This window comes from Lissotriton vulgaris, chromosome 2_1 (assembly GCF_964263255.1).
Source record: "Lissotriton vulgaris chromosome 2_1, aLisVul1.2, whole genome shotgun sequence".
NCBI classification, from domain to species: Eukaryota; Metazoa; Chordata; class Amphibia; order Caudata; family Salamandridae; genus Lissotriton; species Lissotriton vulgaris.
Genome location: NC_141687.1, coordinates 1,064,613,009 through 1,064,639,543, shown reverse-complemented (window position 1 = coordinate 1,064,639,543; position 26,535 = coordinate 1,064,613,009). Strand labels below are relative to the sequence as shown.

At 44.5% G+C, this 26,535-nt stretch overlaps 1 protein-coding gene and 1 pseudogene across 1 annotated transcript in view; one reads left to right on the top strand and one right to left on the bottom strand.

Annotated features, from left to right (window-relative positions):
- The window catches only part of TMEM25 (transmembrane protein 25), a 107,398-nt gene that overhangs the window by 26,323 nt on the left and 54,540 nt on the right, over positions 1-26,535 (bottom strand). The gene's annotated exons all lie outside the window — the stretch shown is intronic.
- On the top strand, positions 20,077-21,095 carry LOC147731596 (uncharacterized; annotated as a pseudogene).

Sequence of the window (26,535 nt, the reverse complement as noted above, 5' to 3'; positions counted from 1 at the left end):
GTGGTACACAAACAAGGTATGGTCTTCACTCTTTGTAACAAAATGTCCTTTTATTGGAGTCACAGCGGTATGCGACCACCTCCCATGCTGGCCAGAGCAATTGTCCCTCATGGAGCGCTGGTCTTAAAACAAAGCATGGAATTACACGCATGTGAAATTTCAACACGCGACAACCAAAGCTATATAACACATCTCCTTTCCATCTAAAACTGCAAAACAAAGTATAATGGTAAGATAATGAAATGCACAAAAACATTGAAATGGAAAGGATAAAGTTGTAAAGAAAAACAAAAAGTAACAATAACTAAATTGAAACTAGAGTATGCTGGTGAACATTTCCTAGAAGAAAAATGCAAATATAAAGCATATATCAACGCACATAAGCTTTAAGAAAAACAGGTGGTCTGCGTTCTCTTAAACACCTTCCCTCTCCAGTGGCAGCCTGAATGACAGATCTAACTCCTGTAACTGGTTTGATACCACCCACAGGGCTACTTCCTGGGCTACCACCATCTCTCAACGAATGGCAAGTATTAGAACTCTGTCCCACACAACCCTCATACTCATCACTCATTAATATAAAATTACTATAAATGTCATCATTACTTAGGGCCACTCACCCCCCCTTTTGGTATAATGCCACTCTGCGATGATTCCATCAGTCACCATTCTGAAACACATGACATTTATACACATGTTTGATTCTGTAAGGGCCACGGAATTTTGATAAACCCTTCATAAACCTTCCTGCCTTGATTTTTACCCAATCACCTGATCTCATTTCATTGTTCACACAATCAGCAGTGGCTGCGCTTCCTCCTCCATTTCATCCACCTTGCACCATCCACACTTTCATCCAAGCAGGTACCAATTTAGGGTTGGTTCTCTACCCCTCATTATCTCAAACGGGGACTTGGAAGTGGATTCTTGGATTGTTGTGTGATATGCCTAAACCATCTCTTCGACTTGCCTCTCTGCATTCCTTCCACTCTCAACCGCCATCTGAATAACACCCTTCACCATACGATTCGCTCTTTCCACAATGCCATTTCCTTGTGGGTTATAAAATGAAGTGCAGCGCTGACTAATACCACATATTTTAAAGAATTTTCTCATCTCATCAGAACCGGGGGGCATATTATCAAGGGGGTTTATCTCCGCTTTTTTGGCTTTAAAAGCCAAGAAAGCGGAGATAAAATTATCTCCCTATTACCTAGCTGTCGCTAACACCAATTAGCGACAGCTAGTAGGAGATAGCGACCATCTTGGGCCCCACTACGCATGTCAGTGATATTTATCACTAATGACATGCAAAGTGGGCGTGCCAAGATGTTAGCGACTGGAAACAGTCGCTAACATCGCTATCTCCTATTACCAACTTTTGGAGATATTTAAGCTAAGCGCGAATATCTCCAAAAGCTAACACCTGCCCTGAGCAGTTCTTAGCCATGTTATCCAATGGGAGGTGGATAACATGGCTAAGAGCATTAGCTCGGTAATGCATGAATATCGCTGACTTTTCAGCGATATTCATGCATTGCGGCCGATTTTTATCGCATTTGCGATAAACCTTGGTAATACCAAGGTTTATCTGTGATAAAAATCGCCGCAGCTCAGCGGTAAATTTTTGTCCCTAACCAAGCAATAGCGATAATTATCGCTATTGCTTGGTAATATGCCCCCACGTTGGGTGCCGTTATCTGTAAGACTAACAGAAGCAACACCTTCTTGAAGGAATATTCCATTCAGACAGTGAATTACACTTTTGGTAGCAATTTCCTTCATGAATTTAACACAAATACATTTGTGCCAAGGTTTATGGGATTTTCAATGTGTCCTACATTAGAATGCAATCCTGCTTTTAGCATTTTCTCATCTTCCTTGTATACTGAGCATTTTTCAACCTGTGAAGTGATTTGGCTATCAAGTCCCGGCCACCAAAACAGAGCTTTGAGACTTTTTTGTGTCATAGTTTGACTCAAATGCCCCTTGTGAGCCAATCTCACAAGTCTGGATCTCAAACCAAAAGGTGGTATGAATCGGTCACCCCTCATGAGCAAACTGTCCCCACACAAAGTTAATTCATCCAATATCTTGATAAAAGGACTCACTGGTACACAACTTTCCCTTCTCACACTCGATTTTACCATCTGCATCACTTCTTTCAATACTTGATTCATCTCCATCTCTTGACTCCATTCATCAACTGAAAAAACACCTTCACCAAACTCGACTGCATCAAGAATAGAAGCAACAGCGGCATCCTTGTGGCTATCAACCATGTTTTTCTCTATCGGCATTCTAGATAAACAGTCTGCCTGTATGTACAAAATGGTGGTCCTGCCCCGTCTATTGTATTATTTTGTCAACCTCCCAGTGCTGATACCGCGATCGTGGTTTAAAATCTTGGACGGACTCTTGAGAGACCTGGTATGGGATGGCAGCCGCAATAGGGTGTCATTGTAGACTCTCCGACTTTCGCTGGTGGATGGGGGGCTGGGGGCCCCCGACTTTGAAGCCTACTATCTTGCGGCGCAATTACAGTGGCTGGCCAGATGGTTGGGTGGCAGGGACCTTGTTACTTTGCCGCTCCCCACAGGTGCTGTAAAGGCTAAGCTCTTTCCTAGGCTCCTAAACAGGCGACAGAAACTTCAACAAATGGGCACGTTGCTCTCGGTGGCAGTTAAATGTTGGGATAGGTGCACAGCGCGTTTTAGAGATAGATTGCTCTATACACCTAGCCTCCCGCTTATAGGTATCCCCCAGGCAGGGATGGGTCCGCCATTATCTCAGCGCCAATTGGCCGGTTGGGAGGACGTAGGAATATCGACGGTTGGAGACTGCTACAGGGAGAAGGAACTGCTTCCCCTAGACGACTTTTCAGAATACCACAAGCTCCCAGCGGGGCTATTCTTAAATTACCACAAAATAAGAGGGGCAATGCAGGAACTGTGGGGAGATGGCACAGAAGAATCTGAGACCCACCCAGCTTTGAATTCAGTAATGACATTGAGTTCGGCAGGGCACTTGGTGCATTGGCTTTATCTCGCAATACTGGAGTTAAGCCCGGGTTCACTATCACGTCTTCAGGAGTGATGGGAGGGGACATAACGTAGGAGCTTGACAAATAAGGAGTGGCAGAAAGCCCTGAAAGGTCCCAAGAAAGTCTTGAGGAATACGGCCTTTAAAGTCCTTCAATTTAATGTACTCCATCAAACATATCTTACCCTGCACCGGCTAAAGGTGGTCTACAATAGAGTAGATTTGTCTTGCGCTAGATGCCTCCTAGAGGATGCAAACTTTGACCACATGCTTTGGTCCTGCCCGCAGCTCTCTGCTTATTGGGTTAGAATAGTGTATATGGTTAATGGGGTGTTGTCCGATACCCTGTTGTGTACTCCTGAGGTCTGTCTGTTGGGCCTCTTTCCGAGACCTAAAGCTCGTAAGCTGGGACACCTGGTTTAGTGACCTGGCCTTGCTTTTGGCCAAACAACGGATAGCACTTGGATGGAAATCCGCACACTCACCACTGGTGACACTATGGTAAATGGATGTCTCCCGCCGGGCTAGAGTGGAGGAGAGAGCCCTGATTGCGGAAGATAGGATTACTAAACGACGCCGGCCATATGCGGAATCATGAGGACACATTCTTCGGACCTGGAAGGCTCGACATGTGTTGGATCAGACCGGAGGGAATGATTCAACGGAATCGGAGGGCTAGACTGGTGTGGGAGTTTGGAACTGGGAGCCCTGCCCCCTCAGCCCCCCCCGCCCCCTATCCCCCCAGTCCCTGCCTAGAGAATCAATGCATATTTTCTCTTTGTCATAGGACCATGCGGACCCCTGGCAGTTGTTGTTTGTTGTTATTATTTTTTAGTGGTTTGAGTAAGTTTCCTTTAGATGGCATTAGGTGCATGAGTCGTTACAATGCTCTGTCTATTTTTTCCATTCCTTTGCCTTTTTCTTTCTTGGTGTTTGTTATGGAATGTATATGATGGATCTTCACGTATAGACAGTACTGAATAAATGCATAAGCCATGGATAAGAATATGGACTCAGTAGACAATATTCTGAACCAGATATCACAGTGCCTAAACTTACTTCCTTTCCCCCCTTTTTTAAGGGATAACAAATGGTGTTGATTCTATAAATTTGAATTGCCAGATAAACTGGGGCTATTCCTATATTACAGAAAATGTACTGATGTCAACTATGTGGCAAATTATTTGTGTATGGAAAAGCCAATAAAAAGATTTTCACAAAAAAAAACAGTCTGCCTGTATGTTTTTCCACCCTGGAAGGTGCTCAACTTTGTATCCATACTCTTGGAGTCTGGCTGCCAATCTCGCCAGTCTTGCTGCCCTGTTACCTGCTCCGGCAGGGAGAAGTACTTTAATAAGAGGCTTATGATCCGAATCAAAGGGTGAATTTCATACTCCATATGTACATACGAAAGTACTCAACTCCCCAGGCAGCAGCCAATTACTGAGTAGTTCTTCTCTGCAGTGAGTGTTCTGGATGCAAATGCCACAGTCTTTTCTGTCTCACCATGTTTTTGGGATAGAATAGCCCCAACGCCTGTGGCGCTGGCATCAACAGTCACAATAGACCTGAGAGTAATGTCAGAGGGAGACAATACACCTCCTCCTCCACCTCCTATGTTGGCCAGAGAAACTGTCCCTCATGGAATGCTGGTCTTGAAACAAAGCATAGAATTTCATGCAAGTGAAATTCCAAAATACGACAACCAAGGCCAACCAATGTTATATAACAGTCATGTCTCTTAATATCCTTTGTGGGTATCCTGGTCCTGTAAATCCCCTGCTGACAGTAATTCTGAACGAATGAATTTAACCACAAGTGTGAGAATGAATCAAGTCTGAGGGACTGCTGAGAGGAGGCGCTCCTCTGAAGCAGGTAATAACTGTGAAAGAAGTGATACTCACTTTAGGACTGAATGTTGTGAAAGATTGTCATGTGAAAGACAACAAGTACCACAATGCACCGCGATTTCACTAGATACTAACACTTAAATGCTATAAATCCTAAAGCTGCCATGTCCGACAGAATCCAAGCCTCCTTTGTATAAAATTTGTTCAAGGAAATGTCACTATTAAACTTTCAGGCTCAGCAAGTGATGAAAAGCTGTGCTTCTCTGAAGATCAGAATGATTGTGATACATACACCTGGAGATTGAGTACATGCAATTTGATACTGGTTCTATATCTAAAAACAAAGATGAAAGACTGATATGAAAGACTTCAAGCACCAGAATACACTGGTGCATTGCAGGGAACCACCACCCGAGTACTATAAATCCGGAGGTTGCCTTGTCTGAGCTCAGAAGTACTTCTTTTTCAAATATTTTCCACAACAGACGAGGAGAAAATTATGAAGGCCACTGTTTGAGACTCAGCCAATCCTAAAACATTATTTTAGCAGTCTGGTGCAGTGGTAGAAAAGTAGGTTTTCAGCACCATTTTGAACAATTGTAAGCATACATTTTAAAAAATGAAAATAAATATCGAAATACTCCTGATTCAAAAGTTTCTCAAATGAACAAGTTACTTACCTTCGGCAATGCTCTTTCTGGTAGAGCTATCTAGCTCTAGATTCCTCACCTTTTGAAAATTCCCAAGGCGTCAGACTGAATCCATAAACTTGTCAGCAGTACTTCTGTGCACCGGTAGGTGGAGCTGTGTGGCTCTGCCCGAACGTTGTTCCACTCTGGTAAGGACCTGTAGTGGAGCCAATAAAGGTGCCAATCCAGCGCATTGACGTCCGTTGCTTTAGAGACTGTCTGTGCCTCTGGACACTGTGCTCAAAAAGCAAATTGGTGTGATCAATGTGCAGATTCTTAGATGTGGAATCTTATTAATTGGATAGAGACCAACTACAGAAGAGGGAGGAAGGGAGAGTAGGTGAGGAATCTGCTGCTAGATATAGTCTCAACCATAAATAGTGCTACTAAAGTTGCATAACTTGTTTCTCTGATAGAGACTTCAAGCTACAGATTCCTCACCTTTTGAAAAGATCCCAAAGAAGCATCTTGAAGGAGGTGGGTATGGACTCACACCAGAAAGTCCTGCAGGACAGAGCAGGAAAAATGCCCCTGTCAGCAAGCCTATCTAAACAATAGTGCTTGTAAATGTATGGAGACACACCCACATAGCCACCTGGCAAATGTCTAGGACAAGGACTCCATGTGCTAACATAGTGGTAGCAGCTTTGGTACTGGTAGAATGAGTATGCAATCCTTCTAGGGGCTGCTCTTTAGCCAGTACATACTAAATCATAATGCAGAGCACGATCCAGCAGAGGGTGATTATCTTCTTCACTACAATGCTTTTCTTTGCTCTAGAGAATCCCGCCAAGAGCTGACTGTTTACTTAGTGTTCTTTGGTACAATCTATGTAGAAGCTCATAGCTCTCTCGGGGTTCAAACAATGAACTCTTTCCTTCTCCTTAGATTGGTGAGGAAGAGCATAGAATGCAGTCACAGTGATGTTTTGACCGACGTGGAGAAGGCATCACAACTTTAAGTAAGAATCCGTTCGCTCCTTTCTTAAAAAAAGAAGTGAACGCGATTTTCTTGTCCAAATTCACCTGAACTATCTATACACTCTTGTAGATATGTGCTAGTCTCTATTAATTACCAGTAATGTATTCGCATAACTCATTTTGTGTATATGTCATTCATCTGTATGTACCCTATAAAGCGCTCGGATACCCGCAAGGGTCTTGTTCACGCTATACAAAACCGTCAAAATTAAAATAAAAAATAAAGAAGGATGCCTGGGTACACAGAGCCTGTTTGTCTAGGAAGAAGATGGTATACGGTGGATTGACAAAATGAGCTAGAAGCTCACTCAGACACCGTGCTGATGGCAAAGAGGAAAATTGCCTTGAGGGTGAGAAACCATGAGGAACAGCTATGAAGCAGCTCAAATGGAGTGCATATTAGAAATGTGAGGGTCAAGTTATGGTCCCACTGTTGCATGCCAAAGGGAGAGGGATGAAACAAAAAGTGCACAACAACTGGATACTTAAATGAAGAGGGTTGATTCAGCAACGTGAAAGGGCTGAAACAGCTGGAAAGTACTCTTTAACTGTTCCCAGAGAAAGTCCATGTCGGGCTAAGGACAAAACAAGCAACAACACTTCAGATAACTTCCCCTGGAAGGGGTCTATCTAAAAAGCTCTGCACTATGCAACAAACGTGTCCCAATGAGAGGCATATACAGTTTTTTCTAGGGACACTTGGCTGCCAAGTTGACATCAACCACTTCCAGAGAAAGGTTAAATGTGTTCAGCTGTCGCTGCTCAATCTCCAAGCATGATAGTAGAGATTGCGAAGGCCCAGATGAAGAACCCTGACCTGCTGCTGTGACAGCAGATCCTCCTGGTGGGGACAGCCTGATCGAAGCAGAGATACTCAAGCCCAGAATTTCTGGAGACTATACCCTCCGTGCCCAGTCCGGGTTCAATAGGATGACTTGGACTCTGTTGGGCTTGATCTTCTTGAGAACTGGGGGCAGGAGTGGTATTGGTGGAAAGGGATACAGGAGTCCCAAGTTCCACTTGAGGTGGAACGCATCTCCAAGCAAAAGATGCCTTGGAAACGCCAATGCGCAGAAATGCTGACATTGCGTGTTCTCTGCAGTAAAGAACAGAACAAGCCTAGATTCTCCCCATTCGTGGAAGAGACCTTGTGCCACCTCCCTGCATAACTGCAACTTGTGATCCACCAGGTGCTAATGGCTGAGCTTGTCGGCCCTAGCTTTCAATGATCCTGCCAGGTGGTTGACCACCATAAAGATTCAGTGGTGGTCCATCCATTTCCAGAGCTGCAATGCCTCCTGGCAAAGGATCCATGTTACCAAACTACCCTGTTTATTACCGTACCAAATGGTGGTGGTGTTGTCCGTGAGCATCTCTACCAGATTCCCCTTGATGTATGGAGGGAGGTCTTTCAATGCCAAAAGGATGGCCTTCAGCTCCAAATGGTTGATATGGAGCCATGACCCCGCTGGAGCCCAGAGGCCTCTGATATTTACCTCTACCAGATGGCCAACTCAGTCCAGAAGCAATGCATTGGTCACCATGTGAGCTCTGGGTGGGAAGAGAAAGAAGTTTGCCACTGACCCAATCAAGGTCCAGTAGCATGGTTGGAGGGGTCCCCTTGATGTTGAACCCACTGAGAATTCAAATCCCACTGCACAGCCGGCATATGCAGCCTGGCATGCTCGACCAACAGGATGTAGGAGGCCATCGGTCCCAGGAACCTCAGAGTTAATGTTCTATGAAATATAGGGGCTGAAAGATGAGGATCATAGCCTGAATGTTAGACCTAAAATCTCTTTCCTGGGAAAAAGGCACAAAACCAAGCCATGTCCAGAATGGCTCAGATGAAGGGGAGTGTCTGAGAAGGAGCTCAGGTGTGAGCATGTTGATAGTGAACCACAAAGAGGATCGGAGGTTTGCCATTGAATGGAGGTTGTTGATGACTGCTTTGAGCCCCTCTTCAATAGCCAGTCGTCGAGGTAGGGGGAAGACTGCATCCTGACCTCCTAAGTTATGCTGCTCATCGCCATCACTTTTGGGAACACCAGAGGGGCACTGGTGGGACCAAAAATGAGCACAGCAAACTGAAAATGCTCCTATCCCACCCTGAACCGCTGGTTGTGCTGATGGGCCTGCAGGATGGGTATGTAAATAGGCATCCTGCAGGTTCATCACTACCGCAGTGGCAGCTGGTATTTACCGGCGGTGGGGTTGTGGCTGGTTGGAGTAAAAATAAAAATAAAAATACACATACTTTTCTGCCACTGACGCTGCTGCTGCTGCCTCCTTCTCTCGGTCCTCTTCTCCCGCAGGGCAGGAAGCACCCGGCTCCCAGCCTTCCGATAGCCAATCACTACGCTGCAATGCAGCGTTGTGATTAGCCTGAGCGCCGCGGATCAGCGCTCAGCCAGAGAATGGGAGGCTGGGCATGTTCACCTAGCAGGCTGTAATGCAACCTGCATGGAGAACAAACAAAGTGCGTATGACTGTTTAACCAGCCAGAGAGGGCTGGCCAAAGCGTCATGCATACTAGGAGTGGGCACACCACTGCTCCCCTGCTCTGCTCTTTGAGCAGAGCAGTCCTGCCCGCCCCAGCTGTGCAAGGACTTAAAAATAAAATAATAATAACAATGAGTTATTGTCATTTTATTTTTACCTTTTGGGTCTTCTCAGTGAGGCAACGCTCCTCCGCCTTAGTGGATGATCCGCCACTGCACTACCGTCAAGTCTCTAGGGTCGAGAGGAGAAAAGACCTGTGCCAGTGTGAGGATTTTACATTTTACTTCTTCTAGAGGAAGAGGAGGTTGAGAGGGCACAGGTCTCAAATAGGCAGAATGCTTCCTTTCTTCTTGAGCACCAGTAAGTAGCGGGAATAGCAACAGCGTCCTACTTCTGGAGCAAGCACCCTCTCAATGAGCCCTTTAGGTAAAAGGTCTTGCACTTCCTGCCACAAAACAAAAAGATGGTCGTCTGTCAGTCTCTGGGGGGATGGCAGAAAATGCAGTGGTGCAGAAAAGAAGGCTACAGCATAGTCTTTCCGAATAGTCTGCAGTCTGATGTTATGGCCTGCCAACCCAGCAAGAATCATCAGATCCTGCCTCCAATGGGGTGACTGTGCTCCAGAAAGAACACGCTGAAGGGGTTTGAAAGATAGTAGCTGCTGGGGGCATAGTGGACTGGCAGGCCATAGACCTTGACCGCGGGGCAGTGGGCACCAAAGTCATGAATCTGTTGGGCACCATGCTGAGGATGAAAAGGTTAGCAGCATGGGGTACGACTGCCAAGGCCTAAAAGCAAACGGTAGGGCTGATGCGGCTGGTGAGGGGGGACAGGTAAGCCCAGGAAGGGTACCATGGCCCTGTTCTCCTTGAACTGCTTGAGAGCTGAGTCTCCCTTGTCTCCAAACAGATGAATCCTGTAGAACTGCATGTTCATGAGGCATGACTAAACATCACCTGAAAAACCAGTGTACCACAGCCAAGAATGGGGGCGAAAAGCAACATTGGTGCCAATGCCCCACCCAACGCAATTGATGGTGTCCAAGCCGCAATGAATTGTGAACTTGGCTGTGCCACAACTGCCTGGGCAAGGACTGTTTAGAGATCATTAGGGGCATCTGGGAAGACTTGGGCCACTGAGTCCCAAAGGGTGTGAGAATAGCGACCCAGCAGGCAGATGGTACATTCTGACCTGAGTGCCAAGCTGGTAGATGAAAAGACTCTTCTCCCAAATGTCTCCTCCCATTTTGACTCCCTATTGGAGTGAGTAATAGGAAAGGTATTGGGCATGGTTTTGCCTGCTGACGCTTGCAGCGACAAACTTTCAAGTAAGTGGTGCGGAGATAAAAATGAAGGGACGCACTAGGCAGGGTGAGGGAATCGTGCAGTTTGGTGATTGACCGGAGGCCAGAGCAAGGTGTGGCCCATGCCCCAAACAAGGTATCTGTACGAGCCTTGTTTAATGGTAAGAGGGGCTCAGAAGATAGATGTCTATCCTGTCTGGGGAACCTCAATAGGTACATTGGTCTTAACCTCCAAGTTCAAAGACTTTGGACACTATGCATAACAGTAGGAAGTCCTCTTCGAGTAGCAGGCCAAGAGGGTGAGAGGAGTCCGAATTTAGGAGGTATCAATGCCACTAGCCTCCTGCAGGTTGCCACACAGATTCTCCTCCTGATAAGGTTGTCCAATCTCATCATCCGTTTCATATTGGTTATAGGAACCTGTGCTGGACAGGGGATATAGGGAGTGCTGTTGTTGAGGAGGCAGATCAAGTGGAGGAAGCAGAGCCTCAACGACGGCCAGGCTTGATGTAAGAGGTCGAACCATTGCCGACTGGATGACAGAGAGGACAATCAGGACCTCATCTCCCAGAGGGGATATAGTCTGCATAGATGTGCTGGAAAATGGCATAATCCATGGCCCCGGAAGTGGAGTCGAGAACGGAGATGCAGGCGGCTGCATTACGGGCACAGAGAATCCAGCTGGTGCAGAGGGTGAACCCTTTTAGTGTTCACCTAGGTTGAGAACCTCTTGGCTTTGTGGGGCTCATGGGTGTGCCATAGGGAGTGAGCAAGGATTCAAAGAGCTGGAGCTGATCTGGTTAGGGGTGGTGGACGGCCCTGGAAACTCAAGCTGAGCTGGAACTAGTTGCAGAAACGCAAGTGAGATTGAGATGTATGATTCAGTCCTAGAGCCTTCTCAGGAAAGTGTGAGTGGCAGTAAGGGGCTGAATTCCACTTCGATGATTTGTGTTATTTCTTCAGTGTACCCAAAGATTTGGATTGGAGGAAAACAGACCCCTTGAATGACTCTAGCGACTTCTAGATTTCGAATAGAACCAAACTTTCGACTGGGATCGGTCTCATCGCAAAGTCTTCCGGTGCTTGGCGATGTACAATTTCACCTTAAGGTCATATGGCTTTCCGGTTCATCGATGCTCAGTCACTCCAGGCCTTAAGAGTCTTGACTCAACCACAGACACAACAGGCAAATTTGGTGTGGTGCTGTCACAGACATTTGTTTGTGACAGTGTTTACATGGCTTATAACCTGTGGTGACATTTCCCTTGCACACTGGATTTGGAATTTTTTGCAGTAAATTGGTCTTGGAGAAAGGAGAGGTAGCTCAGAGTCCAGAGCCACGTTTGTAGACGTGTAAAGAAAGGAATTAATGTCAGTAAGTGGGAATGGCACCTATTTAGTCTCTGCACGTCATTTTCAGAGCGAAACGTTGTCACTGAGAAGCCACACAGAACCGCATACCGGCACTCAGAGGTACTGCTGAAAAGTTTCATGACATCATCCAAGCTTCTTTTGCACATATTGCTCTATGAATAAGTATGGTATTAGAGGTCTGAAAGTAAGTACAAAATAACTCTGAAGAATATGAAGCATCATTAAAATCATCACAGAAACAACTCACTTAGGTGTAAAAAGTATCAGTTATGTACCACATTGACCCTGTACCATACACTTCGCGTGTAGCATAGTTCACATTAACAATCAACCACAGATATATGGGAAACCCTCTTTGGATACGGTGTTCAATCTGCATACAACTGTTCAAAGAAGGCCAAGTTTCTGTTCTAAAATGAATGCCCAACTATGGACAGCTTTTATCTGTATCATACCCATGACACTCACCATACCTACATTGAGAAATGGAGTTGGTATGAGTAGGGAAGTGGGTACTGTAAACAGAATTCACTCTATAGAGAGAATTTCCCTTTACCACACTGTTTTTAGACAGTGAAACTCTCACAAGAAAATACACTAGAGTATTAAACAGTATCTACTAAGAACAGTGTGCAGTTTATGCAACACTTAAGGCCAGGTGTACAAAAATGTGATTTTGCATTTCCTAAATAGCAACCCCTTTAGAAATCGTTACTTAAGAAATGTAAAATGAAATGTATGAAATATTCGATTTCCTAATAGCAATTCCTACAGAGTAGGAATCGCTATCAGGAAATCGCAAATAGGAAATCCTAAGCTATTCGTTTCAATGGGCAGGTTTAGTACTTACTATTAGGAAATCGCTTTTTTGAAAATGCTAAGCCAAGGATACCTATGGGCATAAGGCCTCCCGTAATGCACCCCAAAAATAGTAGTGCACATGTAGAGCACACATGTGCGCAAGGGACATGTCTGCACTCTTTTGCACTTCAAAAAAAGCTTCTTTGGGTGCTTTTTTAAATTGCACATGGTTACCATCGACTTGGAGTCAATGGTAATTGCATTTCCTAAACGCTCAATTTACGTTTAGGAAAAGCTTTGTACACGTGCATAGGAATCACAAATATGTAATCCCTATTTGCGATTTCCTACTTAGGAGATTGCAAATTGCGATATTTGCTGGGTAGAAATCGCAACTTGCAACCGCTTAAAGGCCTTTGTACATATGAAAACCCCATTTTTCATTTCTTAACTACCTGAAATAGCAATTGCCAGTTAAGAAATGCTAAATAGCTTCGTACATGTGGCCCTATTCCCTTAAAATAAACAACGTCTGAATGTGCTAAAGATTATAATGCCTGCAGCCTTCATACTATGGGGAAATCTTTACAGATAGCCCATCTTATGAAGCAAAACAAGCCCATCTCCAATGCTTAATACCTGGTGCACACAGTCTTCTATGCTATGTAGAGATTGTCATGCTGAGAAGATTCTGTCTTATAATTCCAGGCTGCTTACAATACTTAGGGGCAGATTTACCACTTTTTCAAGCAACACAGTGCAGCAGCCCCAAATGCTGCGCTGCATGAAATGGAGAGAGGATGAGAGCGGCAAATTTACCGAAATATGGCACTCTCCTCCCCTTTGCCTAGCGCCGGTCTTGAAATCAGCTGCCATGCGACACGGAGAACCCTTTGTACCATGGTGCAAGGGTGTCTCTGTGAGTCAAGCATAGGTTTTGTACTGAAAGGGTACCCTACCAGTGCAGAATACTATGGATAGACATACTTAAACCATTTCCCTCTTTGTATGTGCGCTGTACAGTGCAGAACATGCACAAAGTCGGAAAAAGAAAGAGAAATGAAAGCATTACTCCTTCCTTGTGACTACTTCAAAAGGGCACTGTTTTCTAACTATAAACCCTGGCTACTTTATTTAGTAAATCAGGTTTAGCGTCAGAAACCTTGGATGGTTGCATGGGAATGCCCATGCTCCACCCATGGTACACCCCCTTGGCACTAAGGGAATCATTACGATGCCAGTCGGACTCTCGTCTGACCGGCCCCGTAGCGGAAGAGGGGCCGCCCGACAAGGAGTCAGCGGTCCCCCTCCCCTAATTACAATGCGACCACCTTCAGGTTGGTCGCATAGTATATATTTTCCATTGTGGCTTGTGCTGCATGCTGCAGCACAAGCCGCAATAGAAAATATACACTCTACAAACATCCCTGCACTGTATGGCAGGCAACATGCTGTGCCTGCCACATGGTGCAGGGATGTTTAGGGGGGCAACATAGGTGTCCCCCAGGCCCAATAGCAGAGGGCCAGGAGGAAAGGGGGCCCCCAAAGTTACCTTCCATCTGCCTTTTCATGGCAGGTAAGTAATCCCTACTGCGGTGCCTGAGAAGGCACTGCCACTATTGTAGGGATCACTAGCCATCGGATGGGCTCAAGGAGCCCGTCGTAAAGCATCGGACTGTCCCTCCACCTGCTGCCTCCCACTGCATGCATTGTAATACGTCGGTTGGACAGCAGCAGCAGATGGCAGTCGAACCGCATCTGATAAGCCTTCAGATGCCGTTCAATCATCATCAGAATAACCCCCTAAGTAATGCGAAGCAGCGCTATGCACTGCTTTGCGTTACTTACACGTTATTTCCAGCACTTAACACGTTTTGTGCTGGAAAGTAAATTGGAAGAAAAAGATTTTGCAACGTTTTGCGTCACTTTTGTGAGGCAAACACGGTCTAAAATCTTAGTAAATCTCCCCATTAGTATTTTGTATGTAGAATCTTTGCCCTGTAGCAAACTTTTTCTCCAGAGCCTAAAACCTTGTGTGCAACATACTGGACACAAGTTGTCAACTCTCACATTTGTAACATGTTCAGTACCTCTACACACCTTTTATGCATTAGGAGTACATGCAAAAACAATTATAACCCATCAGCTGAAAATAGACTGTACATCATGGTGCCTGGCACATGGTGCCTGGATGTTTAAAAACATCCCTTTTTCAATAGCAACTTGTGCTGTGGCCCTTTTCCGGGCCGCGGCACAAGCCGCAATTGGAAAAGGCATGTTTTCAACGGCCTTTACGGTAGTTGGATTGTAATATGGCAGATGGAGTTGCCGACAACCTGTCGGCCGTTATCCATTCTGGAACGATGGCGGTTGGACGCTGTTGTAAAGTGTAGTACAGTGGATTGGCATACAGTGTCATAGAGTACAATGGCATTGAAAGTGTATGCTACGGTCCTAGGGAAAGACGCGGGAAACTGCTTTTTAAACTGTATTGATTATGGCTACTTTAAAAGAACAAGGTTCAAGACGGTCTCAACTGCTGTTAAGATATGGACTGCCTTTTTGAAAAGAAGTAAAATTGGGAAGTATAACAGATACACTAGACTCTTTAGAAACAGGTCGTTTCCTCATGCAATCTTTGCAGATGAAGCAATGTTAGAATGGGCAAACAGTGGGATTATCCAGATCGGGGACTTATTTGATATAGAGGGGATCGTACAGTTTGCAGATTTAAGAACTAAATATGGTATTAATAATAGAGATTTTTTCAAGTATCTCCAGGTCAGGAGTTTTTTTAATGATAAAGCAGGGGGGTCTGTGGGAGTAGGCAGGAATGAGATACTGGAAAAAATTAGACTTTTGGGGGATCGCACCATTAGGTCTTTTTATGCCTGTTTGATTAAAGGGAAAACTAATGACTTAGGAAAGGTGGGCAATAAATGGGCGGAAAAACTTAGCGTGGACGCTGGGTGGTTTAAAAAATCATTGGACCTGGGCCGTACTATACTGTGCTCATCCTCCATGCAGTCACAACACTATAAAACTCTGTATTCATTATATCATACCCCTGCCAAGATAGCCAAATGGGGAGGGAGCACTGGTATAAATTGTCCCCGATGCAACGCTAGGGAAGCAGATAGTATTCACATTTTTGCTACATGCCCTCAATTACACACGCTAATAAGGGACATCAAGGGTTTTCTAGATAGATCCCTGGGGATTCAAATTAATCTTAGCCCAGCTAGAATAATCTTAGGTTTGGGTTTGGAAGGGGCTGACACACATCAGGAATTTTTGTTTGTGGCAATGTTAGTATATAGATTGACCTTAGCAAGGGCTTGGCTTGACAAAAACCCACCGGCACTGCAAACCTGGCTGGCTAATCTCTTGAATGCGTATAATATGGAGAAGAATATCTATGCACGAAAAGGGAAAAGGGGAAGGACATTAGGCCTAAGAATATGGCAACCCATAAGTATTTGGAAGGAAGGAATTGGGTCGCAGGTAGACCCAAGAAGGGCTTAAGGTTTAATTGTGGTTAAGTAAGAACGTTATAAACACCGTTTGTGGAAATGTGTAACGAAAAGCTTGTATATCTTGTAAAAATTGTTTATTTAGCTATGAAGCATGAAGTATTAATGCTGGAAAATTGTATAATGTATAAAGTGTGTGCAAAAAGGAAAAAATAAATATAATTAAAAAAAAGAATGGCATAGAGTGGAGTATCATACAATGGAGTAGTAGAGCAGACTAGAGTACGATGTCAGAGTAGAGTGTAATAAAGTGGGGTGCAGTAGCATACAAAGAGTTGCATACAGTTGTATAGTGGACTAGAGTATCAAAGAGTGGAGTAAAGTGTTGTACAGTGGCATACAGTATAGTACAGTGTTTACAGTGGAGTGAAGGGGTATAGACAGGAGTAAAGTGTAAGAGTGGCAATTAGTGTAGTAAAGTGTTGTGGAGTGGAGTTGTATGGAATACAGTGGTGTGTGAATAGGTCTGGAACATTATGTAGTAATTCGTCAAACAGGTGGAAAGTTATTAGGGAGCTAATATCCAAGGAATTCCTATCTTTAGGATACGAATTATAAGTAAAGAGCAGCAATCAGATTTAATGTGATTTCTTTCTTTTTATCTATTGTGTTTGTTATGTATTTCTTTATTGGTTTACATAATCCCGTGACCAAGAATGTGTCTTTTAGTTGTTTACATAATAATTCTGAAACTTTACATATGCAGTCTAGTTTATTTTTTGGGCTTCCTTGCTACTTTTAGTAGGATTGTGCTAAATATGAAGCTAAAAATGACTGAAAGCCAGTCTTTGCTGTTATGAAAATTAATATTTTTTTAAACTAATACCAATTATCATGTCTTACATATAGTAGTTAGTGTAGCTCATTGCTAGGTCACTTTTCCATTTTGTTGTACAGAAGTACATAAGGTAGATTTCTTTGCGGGGCTTGTTGGGCACAGTTTTATTTTGCGAGCAAAACAGCATGCAAAGAAAATGTATGTAGAGATGTATTCTATTACTTATGTATTTGTCTATAGGATTCTATCAGCATGTGAACATATATGGGTCTTTGAGTTGTTCATGTTGGAAACCTGAAACTTTACACATTCAGTCTAGTTTATTCTTTGGGCTTCCTTGCTAATTTTAGGAGGATTGTGCTACATATGAAGGCCAAAGTGAATAAAAGTCAATCATGGTTATTGTTCTAAAAATTAAGATTATTGGGCCTGATTCACAGAACTAAATTACGACAAAATCCTAAACTTACTACTTTTGGTATTCATAGAAGACATTTAGTAGTCTTAAGTTAGGATTTTGTCTTAAGTTAGGATTTTGTCCTAAATTAGAAATTTTTTCTTAAGTTAGGATTTTGTCCTAAATTAGGATTGTGTCTTAAATTAGGATTTTGATAGCTGTTATCTCCGTGCACTCCCGGTTCAAAACTGTAATTTCAAAGGATACGGAAGGCGCAATCCTTGTCACACCATGCCTTGCAGTGCCTTACATTATTGAAGAGTATGTGATGTGAAGATCACTAAGGACGTGCTCATTTAACATGAAACCAAGGGGTTTCTTCACTCATTAAACGTAGCTTAGTTGTCGTATTTCAAAAAAGCCAGCCATATGTTTCTTGAGATCATCATATGTTTTAATTCATTTTCAGATGTTTTTTCTTGTCAACGAATGTTTATAGAAATTCATTCCACAAATAAATCATTTGATAGCATTACTTCATGCCCAATGCATTTCGGGTTAAAAAGGTAACCCTTCGTTAGGGGCCTGCAAAATGAAAACATACAGGACCTTAGCAGTCAGCAAACGAACCATTACCGACTAAAATAACATTGTACATACATTGGTTACAAAATTGCTTGCATGTATTAAACATGTTATCGTTCATCAAACAAATGAATTCGTAAGCACAGGCGCTACTGAATTGCTACGGAGCAAACTACATATACACAAGCAGATATTGCAAAATATCACCAGCATTTTAAGTTGTGGTTAGTGTAGTGTTGAGACTGCGTGAGACGTAATTATAGTAGAATGTCGAGCTGTAAATAGTGAATCGGGTGAAATAAAGGATCAAAAACGGGAAAGGTAAATGAACTTACTGAATGAGTAACGCGCGGGGCTCACGGCGTTTCACACACGGAACCGGTCTGTATGGCGGGAAGCCAATCGGAAGGAGTGTTGTAGCATAGTGGGTTGATCACGTGGTATACGGAGTTCGTTAAATCTATATAAAATCTATCCGTGGTATTAAACAGTACATCAATACGAGTCAATCAACCTGTACTGTTAAGCCAATACGGTGGTCAAGAGGCAGAAATGTTACATTTATCAAGAACGGTTCGAGAACCGTAAAGATTAGACAACGCATGGTGATAGGTCAGTGGTATGCATCACGTGATGGTAACCAGGAAGTAAACAAGGAAGTAAACAAGCAGCGATGGAAGGTGTGATCGCTGCATCAATCTATATATCCATCAAGGGAAAACAATAAACGTAATTGATTATGAAATAGTATCAGAGAGAACTTAAAATGTGTAGATGGAACTGGACTGTGTCTACATGTATGATGCGAACAATATGGGTGAGACAAATATTGAGTCATGATAAATTAGTGTGATGTATCGTGTGCCTCGACTACAAGGTACATATGTATATTTCATCACAATTACCCAAATGGTATATAGCATTAGCAGTAGGAGATAGTGCAGATTGGCAGTCTTAGCTGATGATATTAAGTCAAACAAGTCTCTAGTAGATGAGGTGAGGGAGGGAAGGGACCTCAGAGTTCCAAGTTGTGTCAAAATGTCAGAGAAAACATGAAAATTCAATTCTATCATTTATCCCTGTTGGTTGGAGGGAATTGAGTTTTTTGATCCAGAAAAATTCTGCCTGTAAACGCTGTTTCACAGGATCCATGTCACAGCACTGTGGGAGTATCTCCAGTATGGTAAACTTGAGTTGTGCTATTTGATGGTTGTTTTCAAGCCAATGTGTGGCCACCGCTGATTTTGTGTTCTTCGTGCGGATGTTGCTTTTGTGTTCTGACATTCTTATTTTTATCTTCCTTTCTGTCTGGCCAACATATATTTTGCCACATGGGCATTTGATGGCATAAATTGCAATTTTGGAATCACAGGTGCCGGTGTATTGTAAGTCTATTTTGTGTCCTTTTGCGGGATGCATGAATGTGTTTCCGGTTATTACATTATTGCAATGTATGCAATTCAAGCATTTGGACATGCCTTTGTGTTGAGTTTTATCGACTTTTTTGGTGGTTAAAACCTCCTTTAAGTTTCTTGATCTTTTGAACGTGAAAGTTAATTGATCGCTATACAAATTTTGTAGATCTGGTTCATCTTTAATGAGCGCCCAATGGTGATTGATGATTCTCTTGATTTTTTTGGCAGCTGTCAAAAATTTAAGTACACATACTGTTTTTTGTTCTGTGGTTTGTGCTGCAGGTGGACATTGAGAAACCACCCTTCAGACCCATTGTATCAGCCTGCGGGTCTATATCTGACAGTATTGGTAAATATATAGATTGTTATCTACAGCCGATTGTGCAAAAAGGACAAACCTACATAAAAGACACAACAGCTTTTCTTAACATGCTCAGAACGATTCAACTAGATGTAAACATTGAATACTGGTTATGTACAATTGACGTTGTGTCATTATACACATCAATTCCCCACAACGAATGGAACCTACTACGAGATGAAGAATGTGAAGCCAATAAAGTTTTTCTCATTGAACTGATGCACTTTGCGCTATACCATAGTTATTTCGAATGGAATAACAAATATTACAACCAATGCAATGGCACTTCAATGTGCTTTGGGGGGCCCCCGCATATGCTAATTTGTTCATGTTCATGTCGAAATTCGAACAAAATAACATCTTAAACAACACCAATTGGACAGACCATCTAGTGATATTTAAAAGATATATCGACGATCTATTCCTGATCTGGAGAGGTGAAAAGGAACAGTTACTCACCAGCATCATGGAACTCAGTCAATTGAACCCCAGAATCAAATTCACCCACACTATGAACAAAGAAACTATTTTGTTCCTAGATGTACAAATCACCATCACCAACCAACAACTACAAACTCAAGTATACAAAAAGGCCACAGACCGCAATTCCAGTCTACTTTTCCAAAGTTTTCATCCTGAAACTTTAAAGAAACATCTTCCGACATCCCAATTCATTCGACTCAAAAGAATCACCTCTGACCCGTACATACTGGGAAAAAACTATTGAAGAGCAACAAGATCAATATCTTGCCCGTGGATATCCTAAAGAGATTCTTGAAGAATCACTCTAAAAAGTGGCGAAATACTCAAGAGAGTGTCTATTAACACCTGCAGCACAAACCACAGAACAAAAAACAGTATGTGTACTTAAATTTTCGACAGCTGCCAAAAAAATCAAGAGAATCATCAATCACCATTGGGCGCTCATTAAAGATGAACCAGATCTACAAAATTTGTATAGCGATCAATTAACTTTCGCGTTCAAAAGATCAAGAAACTTAAAGGAGGTTTTAACCACCAAAAAAGTCGATAAAACTCAACACAAAGGCATGTCCAAATGCTTGAATTGCATACATTGCAATAATGTAATAACCGGAAAACACATTCATGCATCCCACAAAAGGCCACAAAATAGACTTACAATACACCGGCACCTGTGATTCCAAAAATGCAATTTATGCTACCAAATGCCCATGTGGCAAAATATATGTTGGCCAGACAGAAAGGAAGATAAAAATAAGAATGTCAGAGCACAAAAGCAACATCCGCACGAAGAACACAAAATCAGCGGTGGCCACACATTGGCTTGAAAACAACCATCAAATAGCACAACTCAAGTTTACCATACTGGAGATACTCCCACAGCACTGTGACATGGATCCTGTGAAACAGAGTTTACAGGCAGAATTGTTCTGGATCAAAAAACTCAATTCACTCCAACCAACAAGGATAAATGATAGAATTGAATTTTCATGTTTTCTCTGACATTTTGACACAACTTGGAACTCTGAGGTCCCTTCCCTCCCTCACCTCATCTACTAGAGACTTGTTTGACTTAATATCATCAGCTAAGACTGCCAATCTGCACTATCTCCTACTGCTAATGCTATATACCATTTGGGTAATTGTGATGAAATATACATATGTACCTTATAGTCGAGGCACACGATACATCACACTAATTTATCATGACTCAATATTTGTCTCACCCATATTGATGCATCATACATGTAGACACAGTCCGGTTCCATCTACACATTTAACGTTCTCTCTGATACTATTTCATAATCAATTACGTTTATTGTTTTCCCTTGATCGATATATAGATTGATGCAGCGATCACACCTTACATCGCTGCTTGTTTACTTCCTTGTTTACTTCCTGGTTACCATCACGTGATGCATACCACTGACCTATCACCATGCGTTGTCTAATCTTTACGGTTCTCGAACCGTTCTTGATAAATGTAAAATTTCTGCCTCTTGACCACCGTATTGGCTTAACAGTACAGGTTGATTGACTCGTATTGATGTACTGTTTAATACCACGGATAGATTTTATATAGATTTAACGAACTCCGTATACCACGTGATCAACCCACTATGCTACAACACTCCTTCCGATTGGCTTCCCGCCATACAGACCGGTTCCGTGTGTGAAACGCCGTAAGCCCCGCGCGTTACTCATTCAGTAAGTTCATTTACCTTTCCCATTTTTGATCCTTTATTTCACCCGATTCACTATTCACAGCTTGACATTCTACTATAATTGCGTCTCACGCAGTCTCAACACTACACTAACCACAACTTAAAATGCTGGTGATATTTTGCAATATCTGCTTGTGTATATGTAGTTTGCTCCGTAGCAATTCAGTAGCGCCTGTGCTTACGAATTCATTTGTTTGATGAACGATAACAAAATGTTTAATACATGCAAGCAATTTTGTATCCAATGTATGTACAATGTTATTTAATCGTTAATGGTTCGTTTGCTGACTGCTAAGGTCCTGTATGTTTTCATTTTGCAGGCCCCTGACGAAGGGTTACCTTTTTAACCCGAAATGCATTGGGCATGAAGTAATGCTATCAAATGATTTATTTGTGGAATGAATTTCTATAAACATTCGTTGACAAGAAAAAACATCTGAAAATGAATTAAAACATATGATGATCTCAAGAAACATATGACTGGCTTTTTTGAAATACGACAACTAAGCTACGTTTAATGAGTGAAGAAACCCCTTGGTTTCATGTTAAATGAGCGCGTCTTTAGTGATCTTCACACCACATACTCTTCAATAAATTAGGATTTTGTCTTAAATTAGGATTTTGTCTTAAATTAGGATTTTGTCCTAAGTTCGGATTTTGTCTTAAATTATGATTTTGCCTTAAATTAAACTTAAGTTTAACTTAAGTTTTTCTTAAGTTTAACTTAAGGTAAAATCCAAACTTAAGACAGTTTGCTGTAAGTTTTTCATGCTGGAAGATGTTCAGTAAAGTACATGTAGACCCAATTTTCCATAACCTCTGCAGTACTAATGGGCGTACCTTTTCACAACATTGGTCTACATACAAATGTAGACTCCCCAAAAGGCCATTCCAGACTGTAGGTTTTTCTCATCCACTGCTTTATATGGGCAGGCACTTACAGATTCAACGCACCTGCACTTCTTGTATTGGAAAGAGGGCATGCCTACACTTTGCTGCAGAGCAGAAACCCTTTCATAGGCAGACTGCCATACAGCATGTACTCTAGCAAAATGAGCACCTGGTCTTCTAGAGTTTATGTAATCACTGTCTTTATCACTTTTTGACACAAAGGCCCAGCATGGTCTCAGGCTTAGTCCATTCCTAGGTTGATTACTGCACAGTGTCTCTCCAAACCCACTGTCAATCCAGTTATTACTTCTGTCGCACCACTTCTGCTAAGAGCTCTGACTTGAATTGATTGCCTGTTGATTGGTCCTAAACTCCTGCGTCCGCTTCTAGTACCCTACACCCCCCAGCGCACTCTACGCTCGCTGGGTCAGCACCTGGTGACGGTTCCTCGCACCAAGCTCTGCAGAATGGGCGGCCGCTCTTTCAAGGTTTTAGGGGCAAAACTTTGGAACTCCCTACCTCTGCACATCCGTACCCTGACCAACCTGACTACCTTTCGAAAGGAACTAAAAACCCACCTTTTCTCCACCATCTAAAATCTTCTGTGACTTTCCCCCTCCCCTCAGGTACTGTTTAGGTTCAGCGCCGGGACGCTCCGTTGCTGGGGCAGCTGTTTGCGCTTCAACAAATTGTTAACATTAACATTAACATTTGTGAATATGACCTTGGTTTTATACCATTGCATAGTCACTCTCATATTTAAACATACTGTTTCAGAGGATATTAGATGTGCTGAGTTCATATAGATATATTATATAACAAGGACAACCCCTTCTATGCCCACAGGGACCAGGGTCTATATATGTTATATGAACACATAATGTGTACTGTGGGACTCTTTTCTGAAGCAGTGACCATCTCCTGCATCTGTCTGAGGGATCCTACACTCAATGTTCATACTGAGTTCATATTGAGCACTTGTTTGTGATTTTTTTGTGTATTTTTGTTCAGGTTTAAATCGTAGAACTTTCTTATGGATCCTTGACTTCCAGTTGAAGTTTAATGGAGTCCGTGGTGGTCCAAAGGTTAATAACCACTACTGTACAACATCTGGATCCTATGTCTCCATAGAATCTGCACCCCAGAGCCTTTTGCTGTTAGGCCCCTAGGCTGTGGACCCTCTTAGTTCCTGCACCCCCCATACATTCTGCTGCTCCTAAAGCCTACATCCCCAAGAACCTGTACCCTCATAAAGCTAGTGCCTCATCTTGCGCTCCCGTAGAGATCTGTCACAACATACCTGAAAGTGTTGAGAGTGAAGAGGAGAGTGGAGACAACTTTCCCACTTTTATTCTCCTAATGTCTGTTTGCAGTCTTTACATAGAACGCTGGATAATGTTGACGATATCCTTAAGAATACAAACTTCCGGAAGACAGAGGCACGTCAGTTGAACCTATTAGGATTCCAGATGGAACAACAAGGCCTCTTTAGCCTGTTCTCTGCTGAATAGACGGCGTTCAGGAAATCTGGAAGAAGACCCGAGGGAGGCTGAGGGGTGACCCACTTGTGGGACACCCCCGCGCCGCACGGCCACCAGCTGCTGCGTGTGCACCCTGCCTCGCTCACTGCCCGCCTCGCTGCCGGCTGCCGGCTGACTCCGCTGTCGATTGTTTTGTTTTTTTCCCTTGTTTTGACCGTAATTTGTGCTTGCTGTCTAAATTCTGTGTCCGGGTTAACTCTTTATCCCCATTGGTTTGTGATTGTATTTTGCGTTGCCGTGTCAGTGTTTCCTTCCTGGTTGCCCGCCTACCGCGCCGCCCTCCGTCCTCCCTCCCCGCTCCCCGCTTCCCGCCACCACCGCAGACCCCGCCCCTTTTTGCCTTCTGTTCCCTCCCCGCTCCCGCCTCCCAGCTGCTCCGCCCACCCGCGCACTTCGCCTTAAATGGCGACCGTGCGAACGCGCAGCGGCCACGCGCAGCGGGTGCGCCGATTGTGCGCCGAAGGCGCGCCAAAGGTAAGCCCGTCTGCGCCCGTCCGCGACCGGACCGCGCCCAGCGCCAGGACCCCTGGCCCACGAAGACCCCGACCTACCCGCCTGACGTACTCAGCCGCCACCCTCAGCGCTCTCAACACCGGCCGACTCCCAGAATGCCATCAAGCCACTCCAAGACGTACCACCGGACCTTTCAGCTGCCACGCCTGCAAGTTCTCATGCATCCGGTCCAGCCCCGCACCCGCCAAGTCGAACACCAGCAGCACCCACCTCAAGTGCATCCTGCTCAACACCCGCTCCGTCCACAGACACACCATCGAACTCTGGAACCTTCTAGACGCCACAGCCCCTGACGTTGCCTTCCTCACGGAGACCTGGATGAACGCCTCTTCAGCTCCCGACATCGCCATCGCTATCCCAGAGGGCTACAAGATCGTCCGGAGGGACTGCAACGCCAACCAGATGGGAGGAGGCATCGCCATCATCCACAGGAACACCATCCGTCTCACGACCAGCACCGACAACACCCTGACCACCGCCGAACACCTGCACTTCCAGATCCACACCAACCCGAACACCACCCTCAGAGGCACCCTGATCTACCGACCCCCGGGACCACGCACACAATTCAGCGAGGACATCGCCGACTTCGTCAGCCCGCTTGCCCTCCCCTCCGCTGACTACATCCTCCTGGGAGACCTCAACTTCCACCTGGAGAACAACAACGACCGCAACACCAGCACCCTGCTCGACAACCTCGCCAACCTGGGACTCAAGCAACTGGTGTCCACCCCCACCCACCTTGCCGGACACACACTCGACGCCGTCTTCTCATCCAGCACAGACATCGACTTCAGCCACGCCACAGAGCTTCATTGGACGGACCACAGCTGCGTCCACTTCACCTTCAAGAGAACGACGACCCACCATCACCAGCAACAGGCCGCCCGCAGAGGCTGGAACAAGATCACAGCAGACCAGCTCGCCACCTCCCTGAGCCAGCACCCTCCTGCCAGCTCAGCGAACCCCAGCCAGGCCGCCGACAACCTCACGAAGTGGATCAGCAACTGCGCGGACGAACTCGCCCCTCTGAGGACCCCGCCCAGCAGACCCGGCAGCAAGAAGGCCCCATGGTTCACCGACGAACTCAAGAGCTCCAAGAAGAACTGCCGAGCCCTCGAGAAAGTCTGGAAAAGGGAACCGACACCGGACAACAGGACCTCCCTCAAGCTTGCCACCCGGAAGCACCACCAGCTGATCCGCGCCGCCAAGAAAACAGCATTCAAGGACCGGTTGGACAACAACGCACACAACTGCAAGGAACTCTTCAACATCGTGAAAGAGCTCTCCAACCCCAGCGCAGGAAACAACGACATCACCCCATCGCAAGACCTCTGCAACTCCCTCGCTTCATACTTCCACAACAAGATCGCGGACATACACAACAGCTTCAACAACCAACCAACGCACACCATGACCGAACAACCACCCCCCACCACCACCCTCCACGCCTGGACCCCGATCAGCACCGAAGACACCATCCGCACGATGAACTCCATCCACTCCGGATCACCGACCGACCCCTGCCCTCACCACGTCTTCAACAAGGCCGACGCGGTCATCGCACCCCACCTGCGAGACATCATCAACACATCCTTCAACACCGCCACCTTCCCGGAGAGCTGGAAGCACGCCGAACTCAGCGCTCTACTCAAGAAACCAACAGCGGACCCCACCGACCTCAAGAATTACCGCCCCATCTCGCTTCTCGCGTTTCCAGCCAAAGTCATCGAGAAGACCGTCAACAAGCAGATGGCCGCCTTCCTCGAGACG